We start from the raw sequence: 13,860 nt of genomic DNA, 5'->3' as shown, positions 1-13,860 counted from the left end.
AAGGCTTTGAGCAGACAGGCAGGGCTTGTTGTCAGTGAACTTTGTGATAAAGCCAATTCAGGGGGCATGACATAGGATTTGCTAATATTTCCCTGATTTAAACATTCTATCCAGTCTCAGGCACAGTGACCCACCAAACTTACAGAATGGTCAGGGAAACAGACCAGAAACTCTTCAACTTTAGGCAGGTAGGCAGCTCCAATGAGAGTGGAAAGCTGCATGTGTATGGTTTCTCCTTCCAAACTCACCATTCAGCTAAATCATTCCTCACCTGAGAAGCTGCTGATAAGAGAGAGGGAAGGAGAAAGAGACACCAGTGTTATTATAGAGAAATACTGCTATGTGAAAACAGAGAGTAGGGAATTGTGGTAAATTGAACAGTGTGTTAAAAGTGAATGTATATTTTAAATTTATATTTGCTTGGGGGAGGTCTCTTTGCTGTTTCTAAGAGAAATACATGTAAAAATCTCCAATTGTTGATATATTCTCATGGTTTTGTCAGTTATTTTATTTACTTTTGCTACCTTATAAGTTTTGTACTTAGCATGCTTTCTGTTTTTGTATTTGCTTTTTAATAGATCAGATTTTATTCTGCAGGTTTGGAAGCTATACATTCTATTTTTATTCTCCTTGTGGTTATTTCTAACCCATATTTATGATTACCTTTCTCTACCAGTATTTAAAGTTACCAACATGGAGTCTTACAGTAACACAGAAGTATTGACACACTGTCATTCTCCCTCCTTCCCCCATACACGTTACCTGTTGTCTCTCTGCTCCTCTTCACCCATGTTGATATCACTTAGAGTGTTTATCCCAGTTAATTTTTCATTTTGAATATTTGCTAATTGAACAAATAACTTTTCTGAGGTTGCTATTTATTTCCTGTATAGATTTTATCCATTCATTTATGTGTTTATTCATCAAATTAGTATAATCACCTGGTTTTAAAAACACATAAGGAAATAAGAGCAGTGACTTGCCTCACTCCAAAGTCCAGATCCCAGAATCAATTGTGTTTAACTCCATACTGTTGTTTTTACCTTCTTACTTGTAAGTAATGTGCTCACCTTGCTGTTTTGACTTACCAATGTTAGAGGTTATCTATTACCCTCTCCTTCCCACCCTCCATGGAGGATTTGACTGCCTTTACTACTATCCCACTCTTCCTCTCACCCCTCTTCCTAATATTATTTTAATTTTTAGTCAGTTCTGTTCAGTTACTCAGTCATGTCCGACTCTTTGCAACCCTGTGGAATGTAGCACGCTAGGCTTCCCTGTCCATCACCAGCTGCTGGAGCTTGCTCAAACTCATGTCCATCAAGTTGGTGATGCCATCCAACCATCGCATTCTCTCTCGTCCCCTTCTCCTCCCACCTTCAATCTTTCCCAGCATCAGGGTCTTTTCCAGTGAGTCAGTTCTTCGCATTAGGTGAGCAAAGTATTGAAGCTTCAGCTTCAGTGTCAGTCCTTCCAGTGAATATTCAGGACTGGTTTCCTTTAGGATTAACTGGCTTGATCTCCTTTTGATATCCTTGTGCTCTAATTTTTAGTCAAGTCACTGAAAATGTTTGCATTATTGTGACCGTGTAAATATTGTTTCTTTCTTCCCTGTTGTTCATTTCATACATTACTTTCTGGTTTTCCCAGTATTGCCATTGCCTTGCTTGTTTATTTGCCTCGTTTCTGTGTACCGTGCCTGGCTACAAGTTGTGGTGCCTAATACTTCCGTGCTGGGCCTTTCAAGAGTTCTGCAGTGTAAACAGCTGTCAGAATCCCAGTCTCAGGTATAATTTCATCACCTCTGCTAAGTCAGTTACCTCACATTCATTGGCTTTTTTACTGCTTCTGAAAGTCTCATTGTTGTCTTCTCTTTTATGCTTTGACTTGGTTTAATACCTCTCATTCTTTTATTGTCGTTTTGGGGGAGATTTTGAAGGGAAAAGAGAATAAGGTGAATAGTTAATCTCTTGTATTTAACTAGAAAACAAACTAGTTTTCTCTAATCATGTTTTATATACCCTTGAGAGACTTATCCATAGTGCTGTCCACGCCACCTACCTCCCCCTGTTCTGTGTTGAACTCAATTCATTAAGAGGTTTTCCCACCACCACCACCGCCATCAAAGCAACTCTTGTTGAGGTCACTAGTGACATTACACTGCTTTCCAGTGACCAGTTCTGTGTCTTTGTTCTACCTGACTTAAAGGGGCACAGTTGATTACTTCCTTATGCTTGAAAATCTTCCCCCCTACCCCCCTTGGCTTCCTGGACACCGTACTCTTCTGCTTTCCCTGCAATATCATTAATCTCTTCTTTTTCAATCTTCATTGCTGATGTCTCTTCATATCCCCTACCTCTAAATATTGAACAGCCTCAGGGTTTAGACTTTGGACCACTATTGTAAACTTACTCACTTCCCTGATGAGCTTAACCAATTAACCAGTCTAGTGATTTATGATGCCATATGTTTTGATTTTGGAGTTTGTATCTCTTCTTTTATCTGAATTCCAAAATCATGTATCTACCTGCCACTTCACTATCTCCACTTGGTATCTTCTAGGCATCTTAGGTTTAGCATGCTTAAAAATCCTGATTTTTCTTTCAAAACCTATTTCTCCTCCATTCTCCTCCATTCAGTAAATGACAACTCCATCTTTCTTTTTGTTTAGGCCAAAAATTTTGGAATTCTTTGTTTCTCTTTTTTGTTCATACCCCGTATTTGTCAGGAAATCCCATTCATATTAACGTTAAAATAGATTTTGCATTCAGGTACTCCATGCTCCACTGCCTGCTGTCTGGTCTAAGCCGCATCATCGCTTGCCTAGATTATTGTGATAGCCTTTTGGCTCTGCTCCTGCCTTTACCTCACCAAACCTATAGTCTGTTTTCAAGAGTGGAACAAAGTGATCCTTTTTTTAAACAAATCTTAATCATTACACTCCTCTGCTGAAAACCCTTCAATGGCTTCATATTTGACTCAGTAAAAACTCAAAAGTCCTTATATTGGTCCACACGGTGTTAGGCTGTCTGACCCTCTAGTCTTTGCCTTCTGCTTCCCTCACAAGAGTCACATTGGCCACACTTGTAGTTATTTGAATATTTCAGGCGTGCTTCCCATAGGAGCTTTGAACATTGTTTTTCTCGTGTCTGGAACACTTTTCTCCTGGATATCCTCAGGGCCCTCTGCACCTTTCTGGTCATTGCCCAAAAGTCGTCTTCTCAGGGAGCCCATCCATGTCACCTATTTTAACCTGCAACCCTTTCTGTCTCCCTCTGCATTCCCTTATCCTCCTTTTTTTTTTTTCCCTTTTGCAGCACATATGTATCCTCCTGCATCCCCATACTTGAAAACAATACCTGGCGAATTTAGGCACTCAATTATATTGAAAGAGTGAGTGGATAAATTGTAGTAGTAATTGCCTGTTCCTAATTAGGGAGGCCTGGCGTGCTGCGATTCATGGGGTCGCAAAGAGTCGGACATGACTGAGTGACTGAACTGAACTGAATACTCTCATTAATGGCAAAAAGTTTCACTCTGAAAAGAGCATAACTGACTGTTACGAAATTAACAGTAATGTTATAGTGAAAAACAAAATTAATTCAAGGTAAATTAATGGCTTAAATTCATAACATCAACCCCTAGATATTTATAGTTCATCAATGTTTTGTTCTTTATACTACTAATAGAATGCTCAAACTACTGCACAATTGCACTCATCTCACACGCTAGTAAAGTAATGCTCAAAATTCTCCAAGCCAGGCTTCAGCAATATGTGAACTGTGAACTTCCTGATTTCAAGCTGGTTTTAGAAAAGGCAGAGGAACCAGAGATCAAATTGCCAACATGGGCTGGATCATGGAAAAAGCAAGAGAGTTCCAGAAAAACATCTATTTCTGCTTTCTTGACTATGCCAAAGCCTTTGACTGTGTGGATCACAATAAACTGTGGAAAATTCTGAAAGAGATGGGAATACCAGATCACCTGATCTGCCTCTTGAGAAATTTGTATGCAAGTCAGGAAGCAACAGTTAGGACTGGACATGGAACAACGGACTGGTTCCAAATAGGAAAAGGAGTACGTCAAGGCTGTATATTGTCACCCTGCTTATTTAACTTATATGCAGAGTACATCATGAGAAATGCTGGGCTGGAAGAAACACAAGCTGGAATCAAGATTGCCGGGAGAAATATCAATAACCTCAGATATGCAGATTACACCACCCTTGTGGCAGAAAGTGAAGAGGAACTCAAAAGCCTCTTTTTTTTTTTTTTTTTTACAAAAGCCTCTTTAAAGTGAAAGTGGAAAGTGAAAAAGTTGGCTTAAAGCTCAACATTCAGAAAACGAAGATCAGTCCCATCACTTCATGGGAAATAGATGGGGAAACAGTGGAAACAGTGTCAGACTTTATTTTTTTGGGCTCCAAAATCACTGCAGATGGTGACTGCAGCCATGAAATTAAAAGACACTTACTCCTTGAAAGGAAAGTTATGACCAACCTAGATAGCATATTCAAAAGCAGAGACATTACTTTGCCAACAAAGGTTCGTCTAGTCAAGGCTATGGTTTTTCCTGTGGTCATGTATGGATGTGAGAGTTGGACTGTGAAGAAGGCTGAGCGCCGAAGAATTGATGCTTTTGAACTGTGGTGTTGGAGAAGACTCTTGAGAGTCCCTTGGACTGCAAGGAGATCCAACCAGTCCATTCTGAAGGAGGTCAGCCCTGGGATTTCTTTGGAGGGAATGATGCTAAAGCTGAAACTCCAGTACTTTGGCCACCTCATGCAAAGAGTTGACTCATTGGAAAAGACTCTGATGCTGGGAGGGATTGAGGGCAGGAGGAGAAGGGGACGACGGAGAATGAGATGGCTGGATGGCATTGCTGACTCGATGGACGTGGGTCTGGGTGAACTCCGGGAGTTGGTGATGGACCAGGAGGCCTGGCATGCTGCGATTCATGGGGTCTCAAAGAGTCGGACACGACTGAGCGACTGAACTGAACTGAATAGTAATAAAGATTTAAATACATAGAAACATCAAACTATATGCCCTTTATTATTTAAATTCTGTGTAGTTTAAATTTGGTTGATTTTTAAACACCAATAATACATTCATAACCTAGCATACTTAAGAAAATCTTAGTTTAAAGCCAGCTTTATTAAACTTCAGTTGGAAACTAAACCACAGAGAAAAGACTCCAATCATTTAGATAACATATACTTTTTAGATGGCATAATTAGAATTGATACTGTAATTGCCCCCAGCAACTTCATTTTATGTATTATATTCAGCATACATTTGATTTTAGGATCTGTGGATCTTTGAATGCATCTTTAATCAATTCTGGAAATTTTACAACAATTATCTTCTGTCTGTAGAATTCATATTAGACATATGTTTAGTCCTCATCCTACCCTTCATATCTTTGTCTTTCATATTTTTCACCTCTGTCTTTGTGCTACAATCTGGTTAATTTTTCATGTATGTAGTATTTGCATGTTCAAGTATGCTATGTTAATGTCGACAAGAACTCCAGATCCTGCAATCCTTCGAAGTTAAAATGCTTGTTGTTTGTGCTGACTCTCATGCATAGCATCTGGCCTCTTCACATTTATGGTAACCTTTATTAATTCATTCCTTGTTAATCTGTAAATTCTACAGGCCAAATCTGGTCAAGGCTTAATTGTAAAGAATTCACTTCTGCTGTTGCTGGTATAGAGGCATCATTATTTGGGGGCCATTTCAGCCCTTTCTTGAAGGTCTTGAGTGAGAGTAGTTCATTTCCCCTCACCCTTACTCTACTTCTGAGCCCAAAGCTCAGAATCCTCACAGGTAAGTTTCTCTGGCAGGGGCGCTCATACCCCTCGCTTCTGCCTGGAGTTTCCCGCCCATTTTGATTGATTTTGCCTCTCCCCCCACTTCATATGAGATCAGTACTGCTTTCACTCGTGTGTCCGAGCCAGAATCTGTCTTGTTGAAAGTCTCATGTGTAGCCCACCATAGTGCCAAAACTGGAAGCCCCCTACAACTTCCAGACTCCTGTAGACAGTTATTCCAAATGTTACATTGTGAAATGTCAGATATATCTATGTTTTTGTTTTCTTTGAGACTTTTTCATAAAACTAATATTTTACTTTATAAAAATGAATCTTTACATTGAAATTAACTGGGACACTCAATATCTCCAGTGGAACATGAGGAGAAACAAGAATGAAGAAAAGATATTAATACTGGAAAGTAAACAAAGCATAATTTCTATTGTAAAGTTAATAAACCAGCAAGCATGTATATTTCATCTTATTTTTCTCATGTGCTGCAGATCGTCACATCCTTAAATTAAGACAAACATTCAGGGGCATTCCTGGTGGCTCGGTGGTAAAGAATCTGCTTGGCAATATAGGAGACACAGGTTTGATCCCTGATCCAGGAAGAGCTCACGTGCTGCGGAGCAACTAAGCTCAATAGTGTGCTACAGCTATTGAACCTGTGCTTTAGAGCCGAGAAGACCAACTACTGGGCCTGCATGCCACAACTGATGAAGCCTGTGTACCCTGGAGCCCGTGGTCCCCCACACGAGAAGCCCATGTGCTGCAACTAGAGAGTAGCCCCTGATCACTGCAGCTACAGAAAAGCCTGAGCAGCAATGAAGACCCAGCACAGTCAGAAATAAAAAGAATTTTTAAAAGCTAACATCTGGAGAATTTAAGATTTAGGAAGATTCTTAAATGCCTTCTGACTAATTAAAGGAAAAATCAGATACCTCTTTAATAGTGAAGTTTAATGTATTTTTTGTAGTCTATGGCAATATTCTCTGAAATTCTTTGAAAATTGTTCATCCCTATATGATAAGGCAACTGAATTCAAATTGATTGGAAAAACCCACTTCTTAACCATTGTATTAAGGATTAAACATTTAATCCTTTACTCAGTTTCCATTTGTATGTGAAACAACAATTTTTTTAAAGCCAGCAAAAATTACTTTCTTAGTATGAATGGTTAATGCACTTTTCAATCTGAAGCTCAGTAATAGTAAGTTCAAAATAATATCTATTTAGTTGCTAAGAGGTCCAAAGGATATTCTGCATTAAGCAAAGTACCTGGCATATAATAAGGTCTCTGGCTAAAGTGATAAGTACTTCTTAATAACAATGTTATCAAAATGCAGTTTTGAATCAGGAGCTATCTTTAAGGACTGAGGATCTGCTAGGAGATCAGGTAAAATGGTGCCCTATAGGAACAGAGATGTTCTATGAAAAAAAGTGGAAGTGGTAGTTACTCAGTCATGTCCAACTCTGCGATCCCATGGGCTGTAGCTGATCAGGCTCCTCTGTCCATGGAATTCTCCAGGCAAGAATACTGGAGTGGGTAGCCATTCCCTCCTCCGGGGGATCTTCCTGACCCAGGTCTCCTGCATTGGCAGGTGGATTCTTAACCCATTAGAAGAGGGGGAAATTATCTTTACCTGTTACTAGCACAGATACTGAGGGACAAGTGGAAAAGTTACTGTTCAGGAGTAAGCAGTCAAGATTTCGACAAGATTTCCACACTTAGCACATGTGTGTGGACTATGTATGTATATGTACACAGATGGAGGGCTTGCAGGCTGAGCATTTGACATATGAATTTAAGTCGTTATTGTGAACAGGGACCTCTACTTCATGGTAGTTTTTTTTTTTTAAAAGCTCTATGCTGGGATATGGGACATTTTGAGGAAGTAAATATAGCCCCCAACACACCCTTTTTCTTTCAGACCTTAAAGCAGATGAAGGAAACATGCTTTTATGAATAACTTTCACTTTACCACATTAATTTTGTTTTTATTGTTGTTTTATACAACTCTTTGCCTTGTCATAAAGAGAGTTATGTTTAATTTTTTTTAAGAGTAGTTCTCTTCTTAAAAAAAATATAATTTGGCTGCATTGGGTCTTACTTGTGGAATGTGGGACCTTCGTTGTGGCATTTGGGCTTAGTTGCCCTACAGCATGTGGGTTCCTAGTTCCTCGACCAGGGATCAAGCCCACATCGCCCGCATTGTAGGGTGGATTCTTAACCACTGGAACACTAGGGACGTCCCTGTTTAATTTTAAATTATGTTCTCCAGTAATATTTGATGGTAGCTGAAGTCTGAAAGGTATTTGCATTTTTATTGCCTTTTATTCATAAATGTTTTTCCATGTTATTTTTGCAGTGCTAATGAAGTCCCTTTTCAGTTCATATTTCACTGTAGTTAAACATATTTCAGGGAATTCCCTCGTGATCCAGTGGTGAGAACTCAGTGCTTCCACTGCAGGGGGCACAGGTTTGATCCCTGGTCAGGAATTAAGATCCCTACAAGTTGGTAGCACAGCAAAAAAAAAAAAAAAAAAAGATAAATGATTCTAGTGAAGTAAGTAATTGAATATGATATAATCCTAGAAACTAGGCTGTTGGGTAGAGACTAGTCACTGGCCACCAGTGTTTACTCTCCTGTAATTCAAAAATAGAACTCCCACCTTTTAGTTGGCCATGTAGCTGATCACATGGTTTCTACCTTTTCTAGCCTCCTCCTTTGTGGTTACATTGTAGCCACTGGGATAGAAGTGGAAGTGATGCATGTGACTTCTGGATCCTGCCTTTAACAGTACTGGGCATGCATTCTTTATCCTGTCTCCTATTCCCTCTGTGGGGTGTGCAAGTTAAGAATAAGTCATCTGTAGCCATTTCAGAGGTCTGTTTCAGTGATTCTATTTTGGGTCTCTGTATTTTGGGTCTCTTTGTTAAAGCAACCTGTGTGTATGTGCTCAGTTGTATCAGACTCTTTGTGAAGCCCATGGACTGTAGCCCATCAGGCTCCTCTGTCCATGGAATTTGCCAGGTGAGAATACTGGAGTGGGTTGCTATTCCCTACTCCAGGGAATCTTCCCAACCCAGGGATCAAACCTGTGTCTTAAATCTCCTTCATTGGCAAGTGGATTCTTTACTACTCTGCTACCTAGGAAGCTCCTAGATCAATTTGCTGCTACTGCTAAGTCGCTTCAGTGGTGTCCGACTTTGGGCGACCCCACAGACGGCAGCCCACCAGGCTCCCCCATCCCTGGGATTCTCCAGGCAAGAACACTGGAGTGGGTTGCCATTTCCTTCTCCAAATGCATGAAAGTGAAGTCGCTCAGTCAAATCCGACTCTTCGCGACCCCATGGACTGCAGCCCACCAGGCTACTCCGTCCATGGGATTTTCCAGGCAAGAGTACTGGAGTGGGGTGCCATTGCCTTCTCCAATTTAGTCTGTACTAAAACTAATAATAAAACTGTACTAAAGCTATCTTATGAACACAAAAGGTTTAGACTGGAGAAGGATAGAGAGTGGATGAAAGTCTTTAAGTGAGACTGCCTATTCCACATAAAAGGGCTCAGGACGAAACATCTGCACAATACCAAAGATTCTTCCTTGGGCAAAGATTGTTAAACCTAATGAGGTGGCTATTTGACTTTGGACAAGTCACTTAAACTTTCTCTGTCTGATCTTAAAATGGAAAGATTGAAGAAGTTCTCTCAAGGATCCTTTCTAGCTCTGTCATTCTGTAGATGTATATTGTTCTAGAAAAGACGGGAGAGTAGTGAGGAAAAACTTCAGATGTTATTAATAAGTATCTAAGTTGATCCCTCAGAGAAGGACCATAGTATATGGATCAACAGCAGGAGTGGTTATGGATGGAGTCCAGTAGTAGAGCTCTATTCTCTTCTATCTCTGCTTGCAATTGGTTCATTCTTAACTGACTTCATTTCTTTAGGTCAAAACTTGCTAAAACCAAGGAGTGGCAGACAACAATAAACGCACATTCTGACCTTTTCTAAACCACTTCCCTCAGAGCCATGGGCTTGATAATCAGTCTTTAAAGTTAGTGCGGGTGAAAATACCTTTGGGAAAAGTCACAGCCTGCAATCTGTTTCTACCTACCAGTGTCCTATGTATCTTAGATCTTTGTTATTGCAGTGCACTACTTTCAGGAACCTTATCTTTTAGAGAATACACTAAGCTTCTGTAACAAATAGATACACACCAAAAAATAAACAAAATACAGTAGCTAAAGGAAGACAAACATTTTCCTCATGTAACAGTCCAGAGGTAGGCAGGCAATCTAGGGTGTTAGGCAGCTTTGCTTCACAAGGTAAACTTCAAAACACAGGTTCTGTTACTGCTCTGCAGTCAGTCCTGTGTGGGTTCTTGTCTTCATAGTTTAAGCTGGCTCATCACCATTATAACTGAGTTTCAGCTTGTGTGAAAGTGTTACTCGAAAACTGGGTTGCAATAAGGAGAGCACAGGATCTTTATCAAAGCAATGTCTCCCTGAACAGCAAATAGGTAAATTTTAAGCTAAGGATATATGCATATTCATGAAGGGGTTTGAGCAGAGAGAATTCAGCATAAAATTGGGGCAAAGGTCAACAGAGTTCGAGTCTTATTTGATTGAAGTCAGGAGGGTCAACATCATCATGAATGTTGAATGGGGGCCTTAATTCCTGCAGAACTCAAAGATATAATTTTATTATATATATCCCTTGAGGAGGAACTAAAATTGCTTTACCACTGCACTATTTCTTGACTGCCTTTTCTCTATTTCTGCTTTCCCTTTGTTCCCTTAAGATCATTAATTACTGAGACCTGTTTTAAGGGCAAACATTGCAGCCAGGCTTGGATTATGAAATGGCTTAGGCCCAAATGGCTTCTTTGTGTTCATAGCAGCGCTATTTACAATAGACAAGACATGGAAATAACCTGTCCATCAACATATGAATGAATAGAGATGTGGGGTGTGTGTGTGTGTGTGTGTGTGTGATGGAATACTAATTAGCCATAAAAAGAATGAAATAATGCCATTTGCAGCAACATGGATGGACCTAGAGATTATCAACCTAAATGAAGTAAATTGGAGAGAGAAAGATAAACACTATATGGTATCACTTATATGTGGAATCTGAAAAAAATACTGTAAATAAACTTATCAATGAAACAGTCTCACAGAACAGATTTGTGGTTGCCAAGGGTGGAAGAATGTGGAGGAGAGCTAGATTGAGTTTGGGATTAGCAGATGCAAACTATTGTATATGAAATGGATAAACAACAAAGTCCTACTGCCTAGCATAGGAAACTATATTCAACATCTTGTAATAAACTATAATGGAAAATAATATGGAAAGAAATGTAACTAAATTGTTTTGCTGTACAGCAGAAGCTAATTTACAACATTGTAAATCAACTAAAACAAAATTTTAAAAGAGAAAAGATACTGACATGTAGCATTTACTCTACAAGATTGGGCCTTACACATCTGACTAGGTTCCCAGTAGTAGTCACCAAAGTAAGGCCCTTCCTGAACCTATTAATGTACGAAACCTCAAGGAGTAACCCAAAGCTATTTACATTTTTCAAGAGATGCCTCCTGATGAAGACCACGCTTCACCCAAGATATTTCTTGCATCCACAGATCATGCAATTTTCCTATTCTACCTGACCTAAGCGGGTATATCAAAGCCACCAACAACTTCATTCTTTATGAGTTCTTTCTCCCCCATTTCTCCCTTTCTTCTGGACCCAGAGACGATCATTCTGAGTGAAGTTCTGGCTCTAGAGGGCATCTGGTTGCTAAGAGACAGGACGCTGGGAGGGTGGGGACGCTGCACTGCGACAGGCCTGAGAAAGAATTCGAGGGGGCGGGGAAGAAACCGGCAAAGGCTAGGCCGAGTAGCCGCTCTTCGCAGCACCCGCTCCCTGCATCCGAAAGGAGCTCGTCGTTCATTGGCTGCGCCGCTGCGGCGCTGGCCTGCGATTGGCCAGGCGGCGTCGATCTCCGCGTTCCCCGCCCCGCAGCTCTGGTACCCCAGCAGTTGGGTTTGCGGGTCTGGTCGCGGCCGCTTCATGGCACGGGCGGTACCGGGCTGTGCAGGTGACGGGGGCGAAGCGAGGGCCATTGCGGCCTAGAGGTGAGTGACAAGCTGAGGGAGTTCGGGGGCTGGTTGGGGGCGGAAAGTGCGGCGAGAGGCGTTACCTTTGGAGGCTAGCGGCCCCCTCTGCGGCCTCCTCCGCTTTAGAGCCGGGCGGGAGTCTCGCTAGTGGAAAGTGCCCCCGAACCGCCCCCACGTGCATCGAGCGGCCCGCCGGCTCTGCCTTCTCCAGATCTCCAAAGCCGGTCCCTCTAGTGAACCAGCTGACGGAGCACGGCGTCTGCCGTCCTGGCCCCACCCCTAGTCCCTGCCCTGCATCTTCCCCTGCCTCGGCCCACTGCTTTCCCTGCGCCTTTGTCCACCCCTCACCCGCTCAGCGCCCAGAGTTTCTGCACCCGAGGGGAGGCGGGAGACCACCAAGGTCTGGGCTGCCTTAGAGGACGTGCAGTGCAGCGAGCCTCTGGGTCGAAGGTTGCGGGTCTTTGATGTGTTCTTTCTAGGTTTCAATTGTGGTTTTATTTTCTCCTTCACTATGAAAGCCAGATGCCCGTTCTCGTGGTCAGAAAGCCTGGGCACAAGGCTCCTACCCTGGTGATGACTCAGTGTTGTCGCCCATCCTCTGTTATGCCAGAGGCCTTTGACCTGCCCTGCTGGCCCCTCTAGCACCTATCCTTCTCCGCCTAGGGGCAAAGTCTCTGTCTACCAGATCTTTTTCTATTTGAAAATAGGAAAAACAGATGCCAGTGTTGGACCTCTGTTTGGTCTTGTTAGTACATTTAAACTCCCATCGTGGAAATGGAGAGGGCATGAGATGTGTTAAAAAGTGTAGAGTATTTAGAGTAGTAAACAATTTTTATTTTTGGTAAATAACATGTTTCATACTAAACATTAGCATGTTTTTAATATTTTATCATGAATGGGAGTAAATCTAGTAATAGTATAATTTGAGTTTCAAACTTTTTCTTATTGGCAGTTTTTGATAAGTCTGTACTTCTTTTCCAGAAGGGGATGCACAGTTGCAGCTACTCTGAGAGAATTCTGACTCTAGGGATGCTTTCTTGAACATCTGTTTAACTGGAATTAATTCTGGGTAGTTTTCACTTGCTTGGTGTGATTCAGTTGTGTAAGGAAAATATCAACAGAAAAAAATTCTTTTTCACGTTTAGATGATGTTCAGTTGAGTTAGTTCAGTTACTCAGTCATGTCGGACTCTTTGTGACCCCATGGACTGCAGCAGGCCAGGCCTCCCTGTTCATAGCCAACTCCTGGGGTTTACTCAAACTCATGTCCATTGAGTCAGTGATGCCATCCAACTGTCTCATCCTCTGTCGTCCCCTTCTCCTCCTGCCTTCAATCTTTCCCAGCATCAGGGTCTTTTCAAATGAGTCAGTTCTTCGAATCAGGTGGCCAAAGTATTGGAGTTTCAGCTTTAGCATCAGTCTGTCCAATGAATATTCAGGACTGATTTCCTTTAAGATGGACTTGTTTGATCTCCTTACAGTCCAAGAGACCCTCAAGAGTCTTCTCCAACACCACAATTCAAAAGCATCAATTCTTCAGTGCTCAGCTTTCTTTATAGTCCAGCTCTCACATCCATATATAACTACTGGAAAAACCATAGCCTTGACTAGACAGACCTTTGCTGGCAAAGAATGTCTCTGCTTTTTAATGTGCTGACTAGGTTGGTTGTAACTTTTCTTCCAAGGAGCAAATGTCTTTTAGTTTCATGGCTGCAATCACCATCTGCAGTGATTTTGGACCCCAAGAATATAAAGTCTATCACTGTTTCCATTGTCTCCCCATCTATTTGCCATGAAATGATGGGACTGGATGCCATGATCTTAGTTTTCTCAGTGTTGAACCTCAAACCAACTTTTTCACTCTCCTCTTTCACTTTTATCAAGAGGCTCTTTAGTTCTTCTTCACTTTCTGCCACAAGGG

At 41.4% G+C, this 13,860-nt stretch overlaps 1 protein-coding gene across 2 annotated transcripts in view; it reads left to right on the top strand.

Annotated features, from left to right (window-relative positions):
- Nucleotides 1–11,835: 11,835 nt before the first annotated feature.
- SANBR (SANT and BTB domain regulator of CSR) overlaps nt 11,836–13,860 on the top strand; it is a 62,816-nt gene continuing 60,791 nt past the window's right edge. For both annotated transcript variants that reach the window (XR_011466068.1, XM_005889042.2), the window contains exon 1: nt 11,836–11,958. The gene's annotated coding sequence lies outside the window, so the exon portion shown is untranslated. The remainder of the gene's footprint in view (nt 11,959–13,860) is intronic.

The sequence above is a fragment of the Bos mutus genome, chromosome 11 (assembly GCF_027580195.1).
Source record: "Bos mutus isolate GX-2022 chromosome 11, NWIPB_WYAK_1.1, whole genome shotgun sequence".
Classification (NCBI taxonomy): domain Eukaryota; kingdom Metazoa; phylum Chordata; class Mammalia; order Artiodactyla; family Bovidae; genus Bos; species Bos mutus.
This window is presented reverse-complemented; position numbering and strand designations above follow the sequence as displayed.